We start from the raw sequence: 19,406 nt of genomic DNA, 5'->3' as shown, positions 1-19,406 counted from the left end.
TATGCTAGTAGGTTGTATTCTTGGCTGATAAAAATTCTTGACAACAGATACACACTGCAAACTGCACAAAATTGTTATCACGAGGAGCTTTGACTACCAGGAGCCTTTATTCAGAGTGTACATCAAATTCATTTATACTATACAACAGAAAAGCTCCACAATCCACATCAACTATCCTATCTTTAACTTAGAGGAGAAATTTCTGAAGAAAACTGAACAAATCATCAACTATCCCAGACTACTTGACTTGAACAAAGCTCCACAGTGTGTTGACAGAACAACAATGTCTGCGCATCTTCTTTTTGCTTCATTGTCAACGAATAAAAGGATTACTCCAACACGAACATATCCAGCAGAATAGAAGGATGCAGATGGAGAGAGCACATAGCTATGTGCATGTGTTTGCAACCAGCAAATGAGCAGACATGCTCTCTCCTTCAAGTTACACGTTTGCAAAGATGGAGAGGTCAATGTGGAGTAACTAGGACACATCCGGCGGAGCAGAGCTGAGAAGGTGGCCATGGACGGAGCGCCGGTGGCGGGTAGGGTCTCCCGATCGGGTTGGTACGACCCGGTCGTATAGGATTTTTTTCCCCCAGCAGCTGCACGCCACCCAGCCGCACCCGCACCAGGTGCGGCGCCACCGCCAGCCCCAGCTTCAGGTACGTGTCCACCAGGCACAGCAAAATAGCCTGCAATATATGCAGCACAGGTTTATTCAAGATTGATATGATTCAGCAAGAACCTGCTGCAGGATTTTTTTTATGGTCGACTTTCAGTAGTCTTGTTTTTGGTTTTCTGACTAATAAGAAGACGGGCATCTGTTTGACAATCTATGTGCTGAGAAGACGGGCATGGAAGATGCATAGTCGTGCAGTACAGTCTGCACAGACAAGTGTTGCTAAACTTTCCATGAACAAATTCAGAGTTTCGGACAAGTTTAAATTCTTGCAGACCAGCACAATGTATACACGTTGTGATTCTAGCAAGCAATGCGTGGACGGTTGCAAGATTACCTGGGTTATCGTGTTAAGTTTTCAGCTTCGGATGGTTCCATGAAATTTTGCTTTCATGGGATTTGTCCATTGTTGAACTTTCAATGAACCAAATTCTGAGCTTGAGACAGGTTTAAATTCTAGACAAATGTTTAGATGTGGTTCATGCGTGCGAGGACCGGACGGTTGCAAGACGACCTAGGACCTGGCTTATCATGTGAAGCTTTAATCTTCTACAACTATTTGGTTCCCTGAACCCTTGCTTTCAGGATTCAGACCTCCCGGAAGATGAAAGAAAAGGGAGTGGTGTTGCCAAAAAAATTGAAGATGATTTAAAACAGAACCTATAAAAGTAAGTGCGAATGAATTAACCTTATGAACATATGGACTGTGGGTTTGTCAGGTGCCCAAGACCGCTGGTAGGAACATTGACAGACGCATGAGTCATGAGGTGCTCGTGTGACAGTCACATCACAAGCTGCAAAAAGCAGGGTAAGGAAGGAAGAAGTTTGCAGGGTAAGGAAGTTAACTAATAGAGAGATGGAAAAAGAAGAAGTAACAGTAGAAAAATGTGCTTCTAGTGAAATTGGCTAGATTAAGCATGAGCTTATCCTCAACATAACGAGTAACTAAATTGATGCTAATGCTTTTTTTAGGCTAACACTCGGTTATGTGCACCCTAATAATATTCAGACTTTCAGAATTGCAACTTTTACATCTTATAGGGCTACACCAGAACCACTCAGCAACGAAGTCTAGCATTGGATACTCTCTTGCTCAATGATCGTTCAAATCTTGGCCTCCAGTGGTAAATCACTGGCAGTAGGACAGCACGCTCAATTACTCCACTGCGCTTCTCTGGGGAAAATATCAGGTGCTACGGGCTCCCGGAGCTCCTCAGCCGTTGGATCTATAATTTAACGGTCGTCTAGGGATGCGCTAGATCTGGTTGTAATAACGGACTTCTAGGGGTGTTTTTTTAAATAAATGTGCGAGCTCTCTCCTTGGCCTTTGGATTTTAGATCCAACGGCTGAGAAGCTCCCGGAGCACCTAAGTTTAGGTGCTCCCGGAGCACCAGATATCTTCCCATATGACAAGAGGTTTCTCTTGCTCAATAATGTGTGAGAGAAGCATATATTTATCTTTGAGATGTACCCTCATTTTCTTCAAGAGTCACTTGCATATGGGCCATTGTGCTTAATTCTGTGCACCCATCTGCTGCCATAGGTTAAACTGTGGTAGGAGACTACCAGTCAATGCGGGCTCCTCATGCTGCATTTCCCTGTTCGTCCGACAAGGCCTACAGAGCCGTGAAGCCGACATGAGTGACGCTGCGCACTACCCACAGCTACAACCATGGTTAGGCCGAACTAAAGCAAAAACTCAAGGAATCTTGCAGCTAGTACGAACCCCATTAGTCAGTCCTCTACCTGCTCTTCTCTCCACTCTGACCACACCAAGCACAAACCGAGAGATCGGTTTGAGAGAGGAATAGAGAGATCCCTTCAAAAGAAAACAAAGAGATCCATGGAGGTAGTGAGTGCTTCACACGGCGTGTTGGGTCCCCTGCTGGGGAAGCTCACTGGTTTGCTCGCGGGTGAGTGTGCCCGCCTGAAAGGCGTCCGGCGTGAGTTCCGCTCGCTCAGATCCGAGCTGACCTGCATGCATGGCGCGGTCGAGAAGTACACGATGATGCAAGATCCCGATGTTCAGGTTAAGAAGTGGATGTCGCTGGTGAGGGAGCTGACCTATGACATTGAGGATGTCATCGACAAGTTCATCCACCAGCTCGGCACTGACGGCCACCAGCACCAGGGAGGCTTCAAGGAGTTCTTCCGGAAGACTGCTCGCAGACTCAAGACCCTGGGCTCCCGCCGTGGAATCGCTAGCCAAACCAACGATCTGAAGATTTGTCTCAAGGAGGTAAAAGAGTTGAAAAGTAGTTACAAGCTGGATGATATTCCCTATCAGCATTCATCTGTGGATCCCCGCTTGTCTGCTTTGTTTGTTGAGGAAGCACATCTCGTGGGCATTGATGGCCCAAGAGATGATCTTGCCAGTTGGATGTTGAAAGATGAAAATAGCTTGACAAAGCATCGCAAGGTGCTGTCCATTGTTGGCTTTGGTGGTTTGGGGAAAACGACACTGGCGAGGGAGGTCTACCGCAAGATCCAAGGGCATTTCCATTGTGTGGCTTTTGTCTCTGTCTCACAAAAGCCTAATGTAAAGAAAATTATGAAGGATTTGATCTCCCAGATGCCTTGCAAGAAAGATTTTACAGAAGGTATCGACAGCTGGGATGATATGAAATGTATTGCGAAGCTAAAAGAGCTCTTACAAGATAAGAGGTAATCCCCCCCCCCCCCCCCTTCCCCACCTCTTTTTTTAACAAATATAGTTGGGAACATTTATTAATATTAGCATGACTGTAGGTAGTGAAATAGAATCAAAGCTAAAAAAAATATGCATAGAGTTTATTAGTGATGTACTGAAAGGACTCAAATATTTCTCGAGAACCTTTAAAACACGAATAACTTACATGTAGGCTGTTGAAAAATGAGTACACGATATTAAAATATACTTCTAAGTACGCACCACACACATTAGATATTTAAACAAGTGTTATGGACGAAAATAGTCGACAAGTATTGTGAAATGATGCATGTATGATCATGAAGCAAACATTATTAAAGTGAGATTTTTTGGAAGTTAAGTTGGTTAGTTTTGCGCTACATCTATGTGTGAAGTCTTGGTAAAGTAAGCAAAGTGCGCATGATAACATAAGCAATAAGCACATAGTAGAACTTACATAACTCGTTCAGTACTTGTAGCTTATATGATGCTTAGAGTATCATGGTTTTTTTTTATTTTTTATTTTTTTATTACCATCCTGTTGGAGTTAGTAGTTTTTTTTGCGGTATGGTTGAATTCATTATACATCACATTGGTAATATTAATGTTTTTGTATTCGAACTCTTTTTGCGGTTAACAATATGCACTTATATCTATTAGGCACTAGTAGAAAAGGGGGCTTTTGTCCCGGTTGGTAAGGGCTTTTAGTCCCGGTTTTTGAACCGGGACTAAAGGGTCGTTACTAATGCCTCCCCCCTTTAGTCCCGGTTCTTACACGAACCGGGACTAAAGGTCGTCCACGTGGACGCAGCCTGGAGCTTCATACCAACCGGGACTAAAGAAAATTTTATGATATTTTTTTTGAAAAAAAAATTTGTGAATTTTTTTTAATTTTCAAATTTCTGAATTATTTTAACCTCTAATCTCTAATCACCACCCCTCATCACTGCTCAATTTATCCTCTAATCTCTAATCACCCCTCATCATTCCAAATCATCTAACTTCCCGGACGGTCACCCATCCTCTCACTACTCCAGCCTGAGCACGCTTAACTTCCGGGTTCTATTCTCCCTCGTTTCCAAGTCTGCACTTGTTGTTTTTCCGACAATAGTAAGATGTCAATTCTATTAACCCTCAGGAATTTAGCTTGAGCATGAAGTGACACATTTCACAGTTTGAGTTTGAAACTATTGTTTTAAAAAACAATAATTATTTAGTAACACTAATATTTCTGGAATAATTAGTTTGACCACAGTTTGACCAGATTTGACCAATATTCAAAAAAACTGAAATAATTATTTAGTAACACTAATATTTTAGAATAATTAGTTTGATCATTGTTTGACCACAGTTTGACCACAATTTGAAATTTTTTGAATTTTTTTGCCTCTCCAGATCTTAAAAGCCCCGTATCTTTTTTTCGTTAGGTTTTTGAGGATTTTGAAAATGTTTAACGGGGTTCCCCCGATTAAATTCGGATGTAACTTTTCGAGTAGATGATTTTTCATATAAAAAACTTTTTCATCCGAGTTCGTATGCAAAAGTTATGCCCATTTTAAGAAATTCCAGAGAGATTTTGCAAATAAAGTCGAAATTCATATTTGTTAATTTTCCCAACAACACCACATATCACATGGGAAATTTATTTTATTTTATTTTTTTGACATTTCCATCATTTTCTTTTGTTTTTTCTAAAACTGAAAAGGCGGTCCACCGGGGGGGTTGTAGAGTTTGATGGGCCCTTTAGTACCGGTTCGTGCCATGAACCGGTACTAATGCCTCAAAGCCCATTAGTACCGGTTGGTGCCACCAACCGGTACTAATGGGCATCGCACCCTTTAGTCCCGGTTCGTGGCACCAACCGGGACTAAAGGGCCCAGGTGAACCGGGACTAATGCCTTAGCCGCACGAACCGGGACCAATGCTCACATTAGTCCCGGTTCGTGACTGAACCGGGACTAATGTGAATATTGCCCTGTGACGAAAGCCCTGTTTTGTACTAGTGAGGTATCTCATCGTTATTGACGATATATGGTCCATATCGGCATGGGACACTATAAAGTATGCTTTTCTAGAAAATGATTTATCTAGCAAAATTATTGCTACTACACGCAATGTTGATGTAGCAAGATCATGTTGTCAAGGTGGTAATGGCCGCATGTATGAAATGCAAGCCCTAAGTGATCTCGACTCCAAAAGATTATTCTTCAAAAGAATATTTGGTTCGCATGACTGTTGTCCTGATGTGCTAAAACAAATTTCAAATACAATATTGAGGAAATGTGGAGGCCTCCCATTGGCAATTATCAGCATATCAAGTTTATTGGCAAACAGACCGGTGGTCAAAGATGAGTGGGAGAGAGTCAGAAGGTCCATTGGTTCTGCATTGGACAAAAACTGAAGCTTAGATGGAATGAACAACATACTATCCCTTAGCTACAATGATCTTGCACCTAACTTGAAGACATGCTTGTTATATTTATGTATATATCCTGAGGATTATGTGATTGAAAGAGATATTTTAGTGAGGCGATGGATAGCCGAAGGCTTTATCTCTGAAGAGCGTGGACAGAGCAAACAAGAGGTTGCCGAGAACCATTTCTATGAGCTAATAAACAAAAGTATGGTTCAACCGGTGGAAGTTGGCTATGATGGAAAGGCTCATGCTTGTAAAGTCCATGACATGATGCTCGAGCTCATTATTTTAAAATCGGTTGAAGATAATTTCATCTCTTTGGCAGGCCACGACCAAACTGATTTGGCAAATTGTCATGGTCCTATTCGGCGACTGTCTCTCCAGCATATTGACCAAGAGCTTGCATCTATATTGGAAAATGAGGATCTAAGCCATGTACGATCTCTGATAGTGATAGCATCAACTTGCATCAAACACTTGCCTAGGCTTGTTGGGTTTGAAGCTTTGCGTCTACTAGAATTTCAAGATTGTGAGAATCTGCACGAGTATGATATGAGTGGTATAGATAAGCTAGTCCAGCTGAAGTACCTGAGCTTTAGGGGCACTGACATGTTGAAGCTACCATCAGGAGTTGTGAGGCTTTATGTTCTAGAGACGCTAGATCTTAGAGATACACATATAGAGGAATTGCCCACTGGAATTATTCAGCTTGTTAAGCTACAACATCTACTCATTGCAAGATATCCATATTCCGGTACTGCTCACGGTGAAACGAAGATACCAAATGGGATTGGAACTATGAAGAATTTGCAGGCGATCTCGGGCTTTAATATTATCAAGAGTTCATTATGCGCAGTCGAGGAACTGGGGAATCTGACCAGTTTGAAAGACCTCCATCTACAGTTGGACGGTGGAGGATCTCAAGAATACAAGGGGCATGAAGAGATGTTACTCTCCTCACTATGCAAGCTTGGCACCTGCAAACTTCAGTCTTTATGGATATACTCTCCTGATTCAACACCCCTCCAGCTCTTAGATTCCTGGTCCCCTCTGCCATATAACCTCCAAATGTTTCGGATGACCACTGACTACGATTTACCAAAGATGCCAAAGTGGATTGTACCAGCACTCACCAGTCTTTCATACCTGGACATTAATTTGATTGAAGCAACACAGGAGGATCTGCAGATACTTGGAGAGATGCCTGCCTTACTCAGTCTGAGTATAACATTCAACGCTGTCCAAAAAGAAAAGCTTACCTTACAAGGCGTTGCATTCCCATGTTTGAAGGAATTCTACCTTATTCGTACTTTCGGTCATGGAATCGCAATTTACTTGACGTTTGAAGAAGGGACACTGCCAAAGTTGGAGAAGCTTGAGGTGCCGTTGTTTGTTTCAGTGGCAGAAGCCTATGGGTTCTACTTGGGTCTTGGTCACCTCCCATGTCTAAGAGACGCCAAAGTTACTCTTTGCAATAATGCTGACACATCTTATGAAAGCAACTCTGCTGCAGCTGCTGCTATAAGGAAGGAGGCAAATAGCCATCCCAATCATCCCAGGCTATCTATCTAGGGCGAAATGGAAGAAAGCTCCTCCGATGAGGAAGAGGGCTACACCGATGAGGAAGAGAAATAGCTGTCAAAGAATTGTTATATACTCCCTTCGTCCGAAATTACTTGTCATCAAAATGGATGAAATTGGATGTATGTAGAACTAAAATACATCTAGATACATCTATTTCAATGACAAGTATTTCCGGACGGAGGGAGTACATTTCACTGCCAATACAAGAGGTATTAATCATAATCAACAATTTTGTACCATACTTTCTGCACGCAACCTTTTGCACCCTTATATGTGATTTGTTCCCCCTTCAACTTTTCAGGGGATCTTTCTGTTAAACGCAAGTGCGTGATGGTGTGCTGTTCTCTTGATTGAAATCCGTTGTGATGCCTGAAACCCTGAAGACGTGACATAAGAAGTGGTGTTAATTGTTCTGCTACATTAATTGATTACTATTTGGTTATCAGGGAATATTGTACTATCATATTTTTGTTGCATTGATTACTATTGTTAAGAATTTATTTTTGAGGGATTTGTTAAGAATTATTAAGCTCACCTCCAGGTGAACTCTCCCTATTGTGCATGTACTTGTGTGTAACTTAGTTTGATGGACCATTCATTAAGTTAAGTTGAAGCAGCTGGCCACAAGTTCGATGTCAGGTTTCAGAGTTGAAACGTTGTTTTGTCACTCCAATACTATGAACTCTTCTACTGCAGCTTGAGTTTATAGTATTGGGTGTAGAAGCTGTAAGCACGTGTCCAACGGTCCGAGGCGAAATGCAGAGGTTGGATCATGGCTGGGTACACCCCAAGCTTCTGTATCGACGAAATGCTACTGAAGCTGCTCCCGTTCCTGGACATGTCAAGTTGTGCTACTCGGAGATGACCAACATGACAACATCAATCCTAGCTAGTTTACGTGCACTTTCTATGACCTGCTGCTTGCAGACAATGTTCCCATGCAAATTTCAGTCAGCATAACTGAAGTACTGAACAGGGGCCTCACTCGCTAGGCCACGCTACTGAACCTACGTTAACAGATGAGGTTTCAGACCAAAATCAGAGTTTCAGACTGCTTTACATCCTAACTTTGCACCAGCAGCAGAAGAATCGGGGTCGACGGCACCAAGCCACCCACGTTGCACCGATACTTGGATATGTATCGGATACGTGATACGGGGATACGCCCGATACGCCAATTTTCAGAAAACATGGATACGGGGATACATTTGTATATAGATATTACATATATTAATTATTAAAAAATTGAAAACAAAATAGAGAGCTTCTAGGTCAAAGCATGCCTCAATAGGATTATTCCCTTTGTTTTCTCGCACTCGTTTCACATCCATTAATTGGCAGTGGGATTTGCCTTGTTTGTTGTTTCAATCAATGCATCGGCTCTCTCTTGCTCACTTTTGAATCCAACAAGAACATTGACAGTCGTGTTTTGGCATGAACTCACGTCCATGTTGGGGATCTTCAAAAGGTGCACCTTTACTATTGATGGGATTTCATGTCGAATGAGAGGTTTCAGGGATCCAAAAAGTGTCGCAGAAGTATCCTAGAAGTATCAAACCTTATTTTCTATTTTTTTAATTAAAAATTCAAAGGATACTTACAGGATACGTATCGGGGCAGTATCCGGCTAGATACACACGCTTTCTGAAGTATCCGCGCAACCTAGGAAGCCACGAACGGGAGTCGCGTACGTGAATGGGCTGGGCTCAAAATATGGCCGAACCGCAAAATTTGAGCGGTACAATAAAAACTCTATGCCCACCAAAAAAATCGTTGAAACGGCAGAGGAAGCTCTGAACTGCTGCACCTACTAGCTGGTTTCAGTCTCAGAGATGAAAGCGGGGCGCGAGATTTGGGCGTACAGTAGAAAAAAAATTGTTCAGCAGGAAGTATGTATCCACCATTGAACAACCAACACTGCATCTACTCGGGTCCCACTTGGCAGTGGTGTATGTATGTACGTGCATACTAATGTTGCCTGATGGAACTGACTGATAACATCAGGAGCAACCTCGCAACAGCCAGTCATTCGCGTGTTCTGTCAGTTGCTCTGCTTCCTTCCTCTGCTGCTGCCGGTTGCCGGCAGTTTTTGCTCTGTTTCCTTCCTCTGCTACTGTTGCCTAGTGGAACCGAGCCACCCATCCACCACCTTCTGTCCTCCGTCTCCATATATCTCATCATTTACCGTAGCTAGGCAGTTAGCTGTACCTAGGCCGATTGTTTGGCCCCGGCTCAATGAGAAGCCAAGATTAAGTACTGTAGTAGAAAATATTGTAGACGAGTTAAACGCCTCATATCCAGCCTAAATATGTGAAAGTCCAGACACGTCCACAACGTCGGACCCGACAGGCCTACCCCATCAGAAATTGCATCAAATCCATCCCTTGACCTACCGGATCCATTTGCTTTCTTCTTTGTTCTTCCTCCTCCGCGCCTGACGTCTCGCAGCCCCGCCGCCACCCTTGCACCGCAGCCGTTCCGAGCATCTGCGCCGCCAAGACCGGCACAACGGTTCTCTCTCCCGTGATCGTCGCCGGCCGGACGCCACCACGGTATGTCTGGCAACTCTCGAGCTACCCCTCAATATGTGTTCGACAGAATGTCCGACCCTTTTTTTTTGTGATTTATTTGTGGGAAAGCCATGAATTCCGATGCTTCGTCGGACGAGGTCTAAACCTGGGAATAGTTTGGTGTGAAACCATAGTTTCAATTTGGTTTTCCTGTTGAACTGCTTTGGTTTGGTTGAAATGGGTTGAGCCTCTATTGTAATTTGGTTTGGTATGGGCTTCTGTAATTAATAGATTCGGTTGGTTTGGTCTGGACAGAGACAAATTGGTCTCAGACCATTTTAGTCCATGGATAAAAACCAGTCTAGCGATCAGTTTGACATCATGTCACACAAGACTGGCACTAGGTTTGGGAGCAGCCGCAGCCGCAGCCGCAGATGAGCGACATGAGTGTGCGTATCACCCAGCCAACTCCTTCATGCAGAACATGAGGAGCGCAAAGCCGAGGCCTTGGACGATGTTGTTGACAATGGAGATGGCCATGAGCTCAACCTTGCCGATGTGGCCGATGAAGGCGACAGTGACGAAGCCGATGAGGAACTGGAAAACCCCGGTCAAGATCATCGGCACAGCGATCTGCCAAAGGGTCTTGCACATATCCGGCAAGGTCTTGCAGCCGGCGACGGGCCACCGTCTCCGCGGACGGCGCCACCATTTGCTCTTCCGGTGCACGCACGGAGTACGTACACTGAAGCTCTTCAGACCAAGCACACACCAAGCTAGCCGCTGTTTCGTACGTGCTTCATGCGTTTCGTAGTTTTGTACGTACAGGTCAAGTTTGGGGTCCAAGTCCAACGTTCCAGTTGCTGCTACTAAACCATAGTTTGAAACTTTGGATTCAAACTATATCTAGAAAATGGTCTGGATGGATTTGGCTTGAAAATAAATACAGTTTGGATTGGTTTGGATTGTACCATTTGCAATCTGGTTTGGTTCGGCTTGAGCGCTGGACTTGTACATGCATGGGTTGGCCTGGGTTTAGTTTGGATTACAAACTATTCCCAGGTTTAGACGAGGAGTATGGACCGACAGAACTTGATAAAACGATTGAAGCTAAGTTCTTTGATTCGTCGGATTTGGACGAAGAAGTGGACATGATCATGCTCATAAGCATGCAAGAGGAAATAGATCGAAGGTGGAGCATATTCTAAACTTGAAGCGCTCAATTAAAGGGAGAAGAGTAATCAATCGGGATAGGGTCTCCGAAGCAAGTTTACCGCACAAGGCCTCAATCAAAACAAATAAATCTCACTCTATTTTCTTAAATTTGTCGTCTAAAAGACAATAACTTCTGGAACCAATTTGGTTTCCGGGAGCACATGCTCCCGAGCCGAAAAAAGTTTAGGTAGCAGAGGAAGGAAACAGAGCAAAAAAGGTAAGTTAGCTACTCTGCTCCTCAGGCAGTTTTTTATGTGAACTTACTCACATCCAAATGCTACCTGAAAATTTTGAGGCAAAAAAGGTAAGCACTTTTTCTGTGCAAAAAAAAATAAAAAAATTAAAGACCAAATGTCACCCCCAATATGTCATCCCAATTTTGTTTTTTTCATCGACGAACCCGCTGCTCTGTTTCGCATATTTGTCAAGCATGTTTGTGAGACTAACACGAACATTTACACAAACTTTCAGAAGTTTTTGATTTTTTTTTACATTTATTGTTCATCCTATGCTCCCGGAAGTCAAAACGCCCCTCCCAATAACTTCTTGAAACCAAAGTTACCTTTGTAACAGCTTTTTGGCAAAAAAAAGAAGAAACTTTTTATAGCTTAGACGGCTAGTACACTACAACCAGTCACCCACGAAGTCCAAGCATTGGATAGTCCCATGCTCAATGCTTGTTCAACTCTTTTCTTGGCCTCCAATGACAAATCATCTTGCAGTAGGACAGCTCGCTTAATTACTCCACTTGCCTTTTCTCCAGTAGAAAATCTTTTTTTATTTTTGAGATGTAGTACCCTTCATTTTTGTTAAGAGTCACTTGCATATGGGCCATGCTTTTCATAAAGTTATGATATGACAAGAGTGACGCAGGTGACCCATCTGCAGTTGATGTACATGAGCATTACATGTGCGTGCTGCCTGCCATTGGGTTAAAATGCGGTACGAGACTCTTAACAATAATTGCATCCGCATAATTTCGCTGTATACCCGACAAGGCCTACGCAGCTGTAAAGCAGACAGGCCCATGGTTACGTTCACATGGCACAGCCACAACCATGGTTAGGCCAAACTAAAACAAAAACTCCATCAGAATCTTGCAGCTAGTATGTACCCACATTAGTCGCCCCTCTTCCTGCACTTCTCTCCACTCTGACCACACACCAAGCACAAACCAAGAGATGGCTTCGAGAGAGGAGTAAGTAGAGAGATCAATGGAGGTGGTCAGTGCTTCGCATGGCGTGCTGGGTCCCCTCCTGGGGAAGCTCACCGATTTGCTTGCTCGTGAGTATGCCCGTTTGAAAGGCGTCCACCGCGAGATCCGGTCACTCAAATCCGAGCTGACCAGCATGCATGCAGCGGTTCAGAAGTACATGACGCGGCAAGATCCTGATGTCCAGGTGAAGGCGTGGATATCGCTGCTGAGGGAGTTGACATATGACATCGAGGATGTCATCGACAAGTTCATCTACCAGCTCGGTAATGGCGGCCAACATCAGGGTGGCTTCAAGGAGTTCTTTCGCAAGACTGCTCGCCGGCTCAAGACGCTGGGCTCTCGTCGTGGAATTGCCAACCAGATTGAAGATCTGAAAATTCGTCTCAAGGAGGTAAAAGAGTTGAAAAGTAGTTACAAGCTGGATGGTGTTCCCTTTGAACATTCAGCTGTGGATCCCCGCTTGTCTGCTCTTTTTGTTGAGGAAGCACACCTTGTGGGCATTGATGGTCCAAGAGATGATCTTGCTAGTTGGATGTTGGAAGATGAAAGTAGCTCAACCAAGCATCGCAAGGTGCTGTCGATTGTTGGCTTCGGTGGATTGGGAAAAACAACACTCGCAAAGGAGGTCTACCACAAGATCAAAGGGCATTTTCATTGTCAGGATTTTGTCTCCGTCTCGCAAATACCAAATGTAAAGAAAATTATGAAGGATCTGATCTCCCAACTGCCTTGCAAGAAAGATTTTAAAGAAGGTATCGACGCTTGGGATGAAACAATATGTATTGCGAAGCTACAAGAACTCTTACAAGATAAGAGGTAACCCCCCTCCCCCCGCCTTCTTTTTTAACAAATATATTTAGGATAATTTCTTAATACAAGCCTGACTATACTGCAGCGAACAGAATCAAACTCTAAACAATTGTATGTAGACGTTAAAGATTAGTGATGTACTCAAACAATTCAAAATATTTCTCCTGAAGCTTTATAACATCATTAACATACACATAGGTTGTTGAAACATGAGTGTAGGATATTAAAATAGACTTCTAAGTATGCTTCACACGCATTAGTTATTCAAACAAGTGTTCTGGATGAAAATACTCAAAATATGTATTGTGAAATGATGCGTGTATGAACATCAGGCAAACATTGTTAAAGTGAGTTTTTTTGAACTTATGCTGGTTAGTTTCGCGTTACACCTATGTCTGAAGTCTCGATTAAGTAAGAAAGTACACATGGCAACATAAGCAATAAGCACGTGGTTATACCTGGCCATGGGCCGGGCCTAAAAAAGCCCACGGCAGAAAACTGAGGCCCAGGCCCTACCATCGGGCCTACTTTTCAAGCCCAAGCCCGGACCATCTGGTAAAAAGCCCTGAAAAGCCCTTAGGGCTTAGTGCCGTGGGCCGGGCCTCTTCTTTAAAATGCCAATATGCCAAGCCCAAGCCCGTCTAGGCCCTGCTGGTGGGCTCAAAACGCAAGCCCAAGCCCAGCCCACGGGCAAGCCCATCGGGACTAGGCCCTGGATTTTAGGCCCGGGCCTGGGTGGGCCGACAAGGCCGGGTCAGAGATGGCCAGGACTACACGTGGTAGACCTTGAATAACTTGTTGAGTACTTGACTTATATGATGCGTAGATTATCATGGTTTATTTTTAGTTTTGAATTTTTTTATTACCATCCTCTTGGAGTTTGTAGTGTTATTTTCTTGTATTATGGTTGGATTCCTTATACATGACATTGGTATCTTTATGTTTTCTATTTGAACTCGTTTTCCTAGTTGGTTAACAAAATGTACTTATAACTATCAGGTATCTCATTATTATCGATGATATATGGTCCATATCAGCATGGGACGCTATTAAGCATGCTTCCCTGGAGAATGATTTATATAGCAGAAATATTTCTACGACACGCAATGTTGATGTAGCAAGATCATGTTATCAAGGTGGTAATGGACGCATGTATGAAATGGAAGCCCTAAGTGATCTCCACTCCAAAATATTGTTTTTCCAAAGAATATGTGGTTCTGAAGACAGCTGCCCTGATGTGCTAAAACAAATTTCAAATAAAATACTAAATAAATGTGGAGGCCTCCCATTGGCAATTATCAGCATAGCAAGTTTATTGGCAAACAGGCCGATGGTCAAAGATGAGTGGGAGAGGGTCAGAAGGTCTATTGGTTTTGCATTGGACAAAAACCGAAGCTTAGAAGGAATGAATAGCATACTATCCCTTAGCTACAATGACCTTCCACCTAATCTAAAGACCTGCTTGTTATATTTACGTATATATCCTGAGGATTATCTGGTTGACAGAGATATTTTTGTGAGGCGATGGATCGCAGAAGGCTTTATCTCTGAAGAGCGAGGACAGAGCAAACAAGAGGTTGCCGAGAACCATTTCTATGAGCTAATAAACAGAAGTATGGTCCAACCGGTGGAAGTTGGCTATGATGGAAAGGCTCGTGCTTGTAAAGTCCATGATATGATGCTTGATCTCATTATTTCAAAATCGGTTGAAGATAATTTCATCTCTTTGGCAGTGCACAGTCAAACTGATTTCACAAAGCATGGTGGTCTTATTCGGCGACTATCAGTCCAACATATTGACCAAGAGCTTGCATCTATATTGGGAAATGAAAAACTAAGCCAGGTACGATCTCAAACAGTGATAGCATCAACTTGCATCAGGCACTTGCCTGTGCTTCTTCAGTTTGAAGCTTTGTGGGTCCTAGAATTTCAAGATTGTGAGAGTCTGCATGACTATGATATGAATGGTATAGATAAACTATTCTAGCTGAAGTACCTGAGTTTTAGGGGCACTGAAGAAGCTACCATCAGGAATTGTGAAGCTATATGGTCTAGAGACGCTAGATCTTAGAAATACACACATAGAAGAATTGCCCAGTGAAATTATTCAGCTTGTTAAGCTACAAAATCTACTCACTGCAAGATGTCCATATTCCTCTCCTCACGGTGAAACGAAGATACCAAATGGGATTGGAACTATGAGGAATTTACAGGTGATCTTAGGCTTTAATATTATCAAGAGTTCATTATGTGCAGTCAAGGAACTGGGAAATCTGACTGGTTTGAGAGACCTCCATCTATAGTTGGATGGTGGAGGATCTCAGGAATACAAGAGGCATGAATAGATGTTACTCTCCTCACTATGCAAGCTTGGCACTTGCAAACTCCAGTCTTTACGAATATACTCTTGTTCAACACCAATCCATTTCATAGATTCCTGGTCCCCTCTGCCATATAACCTCCAAATATTTTGGATGACCACTGACTACTATTTACCAAAGATGCTGAAAGAACATGTGGTGCCCCCATGTTTGGTTTTGGTAATTAATGACAATCTCTATGGACTAATGGTGCCTTGAGTTATATTTGAAGGATTTGTCCATAGGCATTTCTTGTAGTCCATGTGTGGGTTTCAAGGAGTTTAGGTGGTGACCAAGGTGTTATTAAGGAATTATCCAAAGATTGGTCATGTGAGAGTTGAGCTTATTGCAAGCATGTCTTGAAGAAGAAGATTGTGTGATCATTCATGTTTACCTTCAAGACATCATCCAAATGAAGAGAGTTGGAAAGAGTCAAGGTTGATCAAGACTAAGTCAAGAGTGAATCAAGTTGATCAACACACAAAGCGCACAAGATGTACCGAGGGATCAAGCGATCCCATGGTATGGTAAGCATTGTCAATTACGCCTTGTGTACTAACCCATGGTCTTCGTGAGAGTTCTTTGTGGGGATAGGTTGCGGTGTGCAAGTTCAAGTGAAGCGGGCAAGTTCAAGTAAAGCATCACGAAGAGATCAAATGCTTGAAGCTTGCCATCCATTGTGGTGACAATGGACTTGTGAAGATGTGCGGAAGAGTGGCTCACCCATAGTGGAGTATGGGGGAGCAATCAACTAGTCTTCATCGAGCCAACGCAATCAAGAAAGGTGGTCCATCTTGAGGGAGGCAAGATCGTCATCATCTAGCTCAAGTGGACCATGTGCAAGGCAAAGGTTTGCTCTTGATAGGTTTTCTATTTTACCGATCTCATGATGGTAGTTGGGAGACCGGGTTATAGGATCGATTGCCGTACTATCAAGGGGGGCTCTCGATGAGTAGATTGATCGTATCGTTCATAGAGAGCTCAAACCATTGCATCCTTGCATCATCTCTATTGGTTCTTGTTTGGTTCTTCTCTTTGTGAGTTTTGGAGCTTATGGTCATCTTGATGACAAGCTCAAGTTCATCGAAAACGGAGTTCACTCGCATCTTCTATGAGTTTTTGATGTTGGAGGTTATGCCGGTTCTTCTCGGTTGGAGGTTTTGATGCTACTCGTCGTCTTGTATCCAACAAGCTTGAGTTTGCTCAATTCGGAGTTCATTTGAAGAAGTTATGGCAGTTTTGTTTTTCTCCCTGCGGTAGTACCGCGGTGGCAGCGGTAGTACCGCTTGTAGCGTCAAGCGATAGTACCGCGGTGGCAGCGGTAGTACCGCTTGTAGCGTCAAGCGGTAGTACCGCTCCAGTACCGCTCTACTACCGCCTCGATTTTGGGTCTTGCCTTTTTGTGTCGGGTTTAGCAGTAGTTGCACGGCAGTAAGGCACGGCAGTTCCGCCTATAAGCGGTAGTACCGCCCCGTTTGGGCAGTAGTACCGCCTATAAGCGATAGTACCGCTCCGGTCGGGCGGTAGTACCGCTACTGCATTACTGCCGCCGTACTCTGCTCTGCCCTGCCTCTTTTGGGCCCGTGTTCTGCTCCTCTAGCGGTAGTACCGCTTGTAAGCGGTACTACCGCCCCAAGGTTCATGTTTTGTTGCTCCGTTTCCCTGCTTCTTCCGCCCGAGCGGTAGTACCGCTCGTGTGCGGGCTGAGCACATAACGGTTGGATTTTCCCCCTCCTATAAAAGGGGGTCTTCTTCCCCAATGAACCTTATCCTTTTAGCTCGTGTTCTTCCCCCATTGTTGACCTTCTTCGAGCTTGCTAACTCTCAATCCCTCCATGGATTCTTGCTAGTTTTTGAGGGAAAAGAGAGAGGAGATCTAGATCCACATTTCCACCAATCACTTTCTCCTCTATGTGAGGGGAACCCATTGGATCTAGATCTTGGAGTTCTTGGTGTTCTCCTTCTTGTTCTTCCTCTCATTTTCCTCCCTAGCATTAGTTGCTTCGGTGGGATTTGAGAGAGAAGGACTTGGGCACTCCGTGTGCCTTTGCCATTGCATTTAGTGCATCGGTTTGAGTTCTCCACGGTGATACGTGGAAGTTACAAGTTGAGAAGCTTATTACTCTTGGGTGCTTGGTACCCTTGAGCTTGTTCCTCTTCGGTGCTTGGGCGCCCTAGACGGTTGGTGGTGTTCGGAGCTCAATCATTGTGGTGTAAAGCTCTGGGCAAGCGTCGGGGTCTCCAATTCGGTTGTGGAGATCGCCCCGAGCAATTTGACGGGTACCGGTGACCGCCCCCAAGGGTTGCCAAAGTGTACGGGTTCAGTGACCGCTCCCAAGGGTTGCCATTTGTACGGGTTCGGTGACCGCCCTCAAGGGTCCCTTAGTGGAATCACGGCATCTTGCATTGTGCGAGGGCGTGAGGAGATTACGGTGGCCCTAGTGGCTTCTTGGGGAGCATTGTGCCTCCACACCGCTCCAAACGGAGATTAGCATCCGCAAGGGTGTGAACTTCGGGATACATCATCGTCTCCGCGTGCCTCGATTATCTCTTACCCGAGCCCTTTACTTATGCACTTTACTTTGTGATAGCCATATTGTTTCTTGTCATATATCTTGCTATCACTTAGTTGTTTATCTTGCTTAGCATAAGTTGTTGGTGCACATAGGTGAGCCTAGTTGTTGTAGGTTTTGTGCTTGTCAAATTAACCGCTAGGTTTATTCCGCATTTGTTCAAGCCTAAACTGTAATTATTTTAAAGCGCCTATTCACCCCCCCCAAGCGACATCCTCGATCTTTCAGATGCCAAAGTGGATTGTACCAGCACTCACCAGTCTTGCATACCTGGACCTTAATTTGATTGAAGTAACAGAAGAGGGTCTGTGGATACTTGGGGAGATGCCAACCTTACTTTATCTAAGTATAACATTCAAGACTGTCCAGAAATAAAGGCATTGTTTGCATTCTCATGTTTGAAGGAATTCTACATTATTTTTGCGTACCGTTGGGAATGTGCAATTTACTTGACGTTGGAAGAAGGGGCACTGCCAAAGCTGGAGAAGCTTAAGCTGCCGTTCTATGTTTCAGTGGCAGAAGCTTATGGGTTCTGCTTGGGTCTTGGCCACCTCCCAATTCTCAGAGATGCCGAAATTACTCTCTCCAACAGTTATGACACATATTATGATGGCAACTCTGACGCAGCTCGTATTAGAGAAAATACTTTGTTGCAGCCACCGCTATAAGGAACGAGGCAAATAATCATCCCAATCATCCCAGGTTATCTATCCGGGACGAAATGGGAGAGAGCTGGAGCAAAGAGGAGGAGATGTAGTTGTTAGGGAATTGTTATACACTAGTAGAAAATAGGGCTTTCGTTCGGGCCAGATAATCCCATTAGTCCCGGTTCAGTCACGAACCGGAACTAATGTGAGCATTGGTCCCGGTTCATGCGGCTAAAGGCATTAGTCCCGGTTCAAATGAGCCCTTTAGTCCCGATTGGATGCCCTTTAGTCCCGGTTCGTGTCTCAAACCGGGACTAAAGATTAGACCTTTAGTCCCGGTTTGAGACACGAACCGGGACTAAAGGGCATCGCACCCTTTAGTCATGGTTCGTGTCTCAAAACGGGACTAAAGGGCCCATTTTCAAACTCTACCCCCCCCCCCCCCCCCGTGGATCGCCTTTTCAGTTTTGTAAAAAGCAAAAGAAAATGATAAAAACTTCAAAAATTAAAATCCTTCGAGATGTAGTTATGTTACTACATCTACTAGTTAGGAAAATTTAAAAACGTAAATTCGGACATGTTTTGCAAAAGTGTAGGGAAAATGTAAAACGGCTATAACTTTTGCATACGATGTCAGAAAAAACGTATAATATATCAAAATTTTCAGAATCCTCACATTCTAAAAGGAAAAAAGTTATGTTCAAATTTCATTTTTTTTAATTTTCGT

General features: G+C 43.7%; 1 pseudogene; it reads left to right on the top strand.

Annotated features, from left to right (window-relative positions):
• The first annotated feature begins 1,575 nt into the window (after positions 1-1,575).
• On the top strand, positions 1,576-18,700 carry LOC109783921 (uncharacterized; annotated as a pseudogene).
• Positions 18,701-19,406: the final 706 nt, after the last annotated feature.

Source organism: Aegilops tauschii, chromosome 6 (assembly GCF_002575655.3).
Source record: "Aegilops tauschii subsp. strangulata cultivar AL8/78 chromosome 6, Aet v6.0, whole genome shotgun sequence".
NCBI lineage: Eukaryota > Viridiplantae > Streptophyta > Magnoliopsida > Poales > Poaceae > Aegilops > Aegilops tauschii.
Note: the sequence above shows the minus strand (reverse complement) of the source record. Positions and strands in the feature narration are given on the sequence as shown.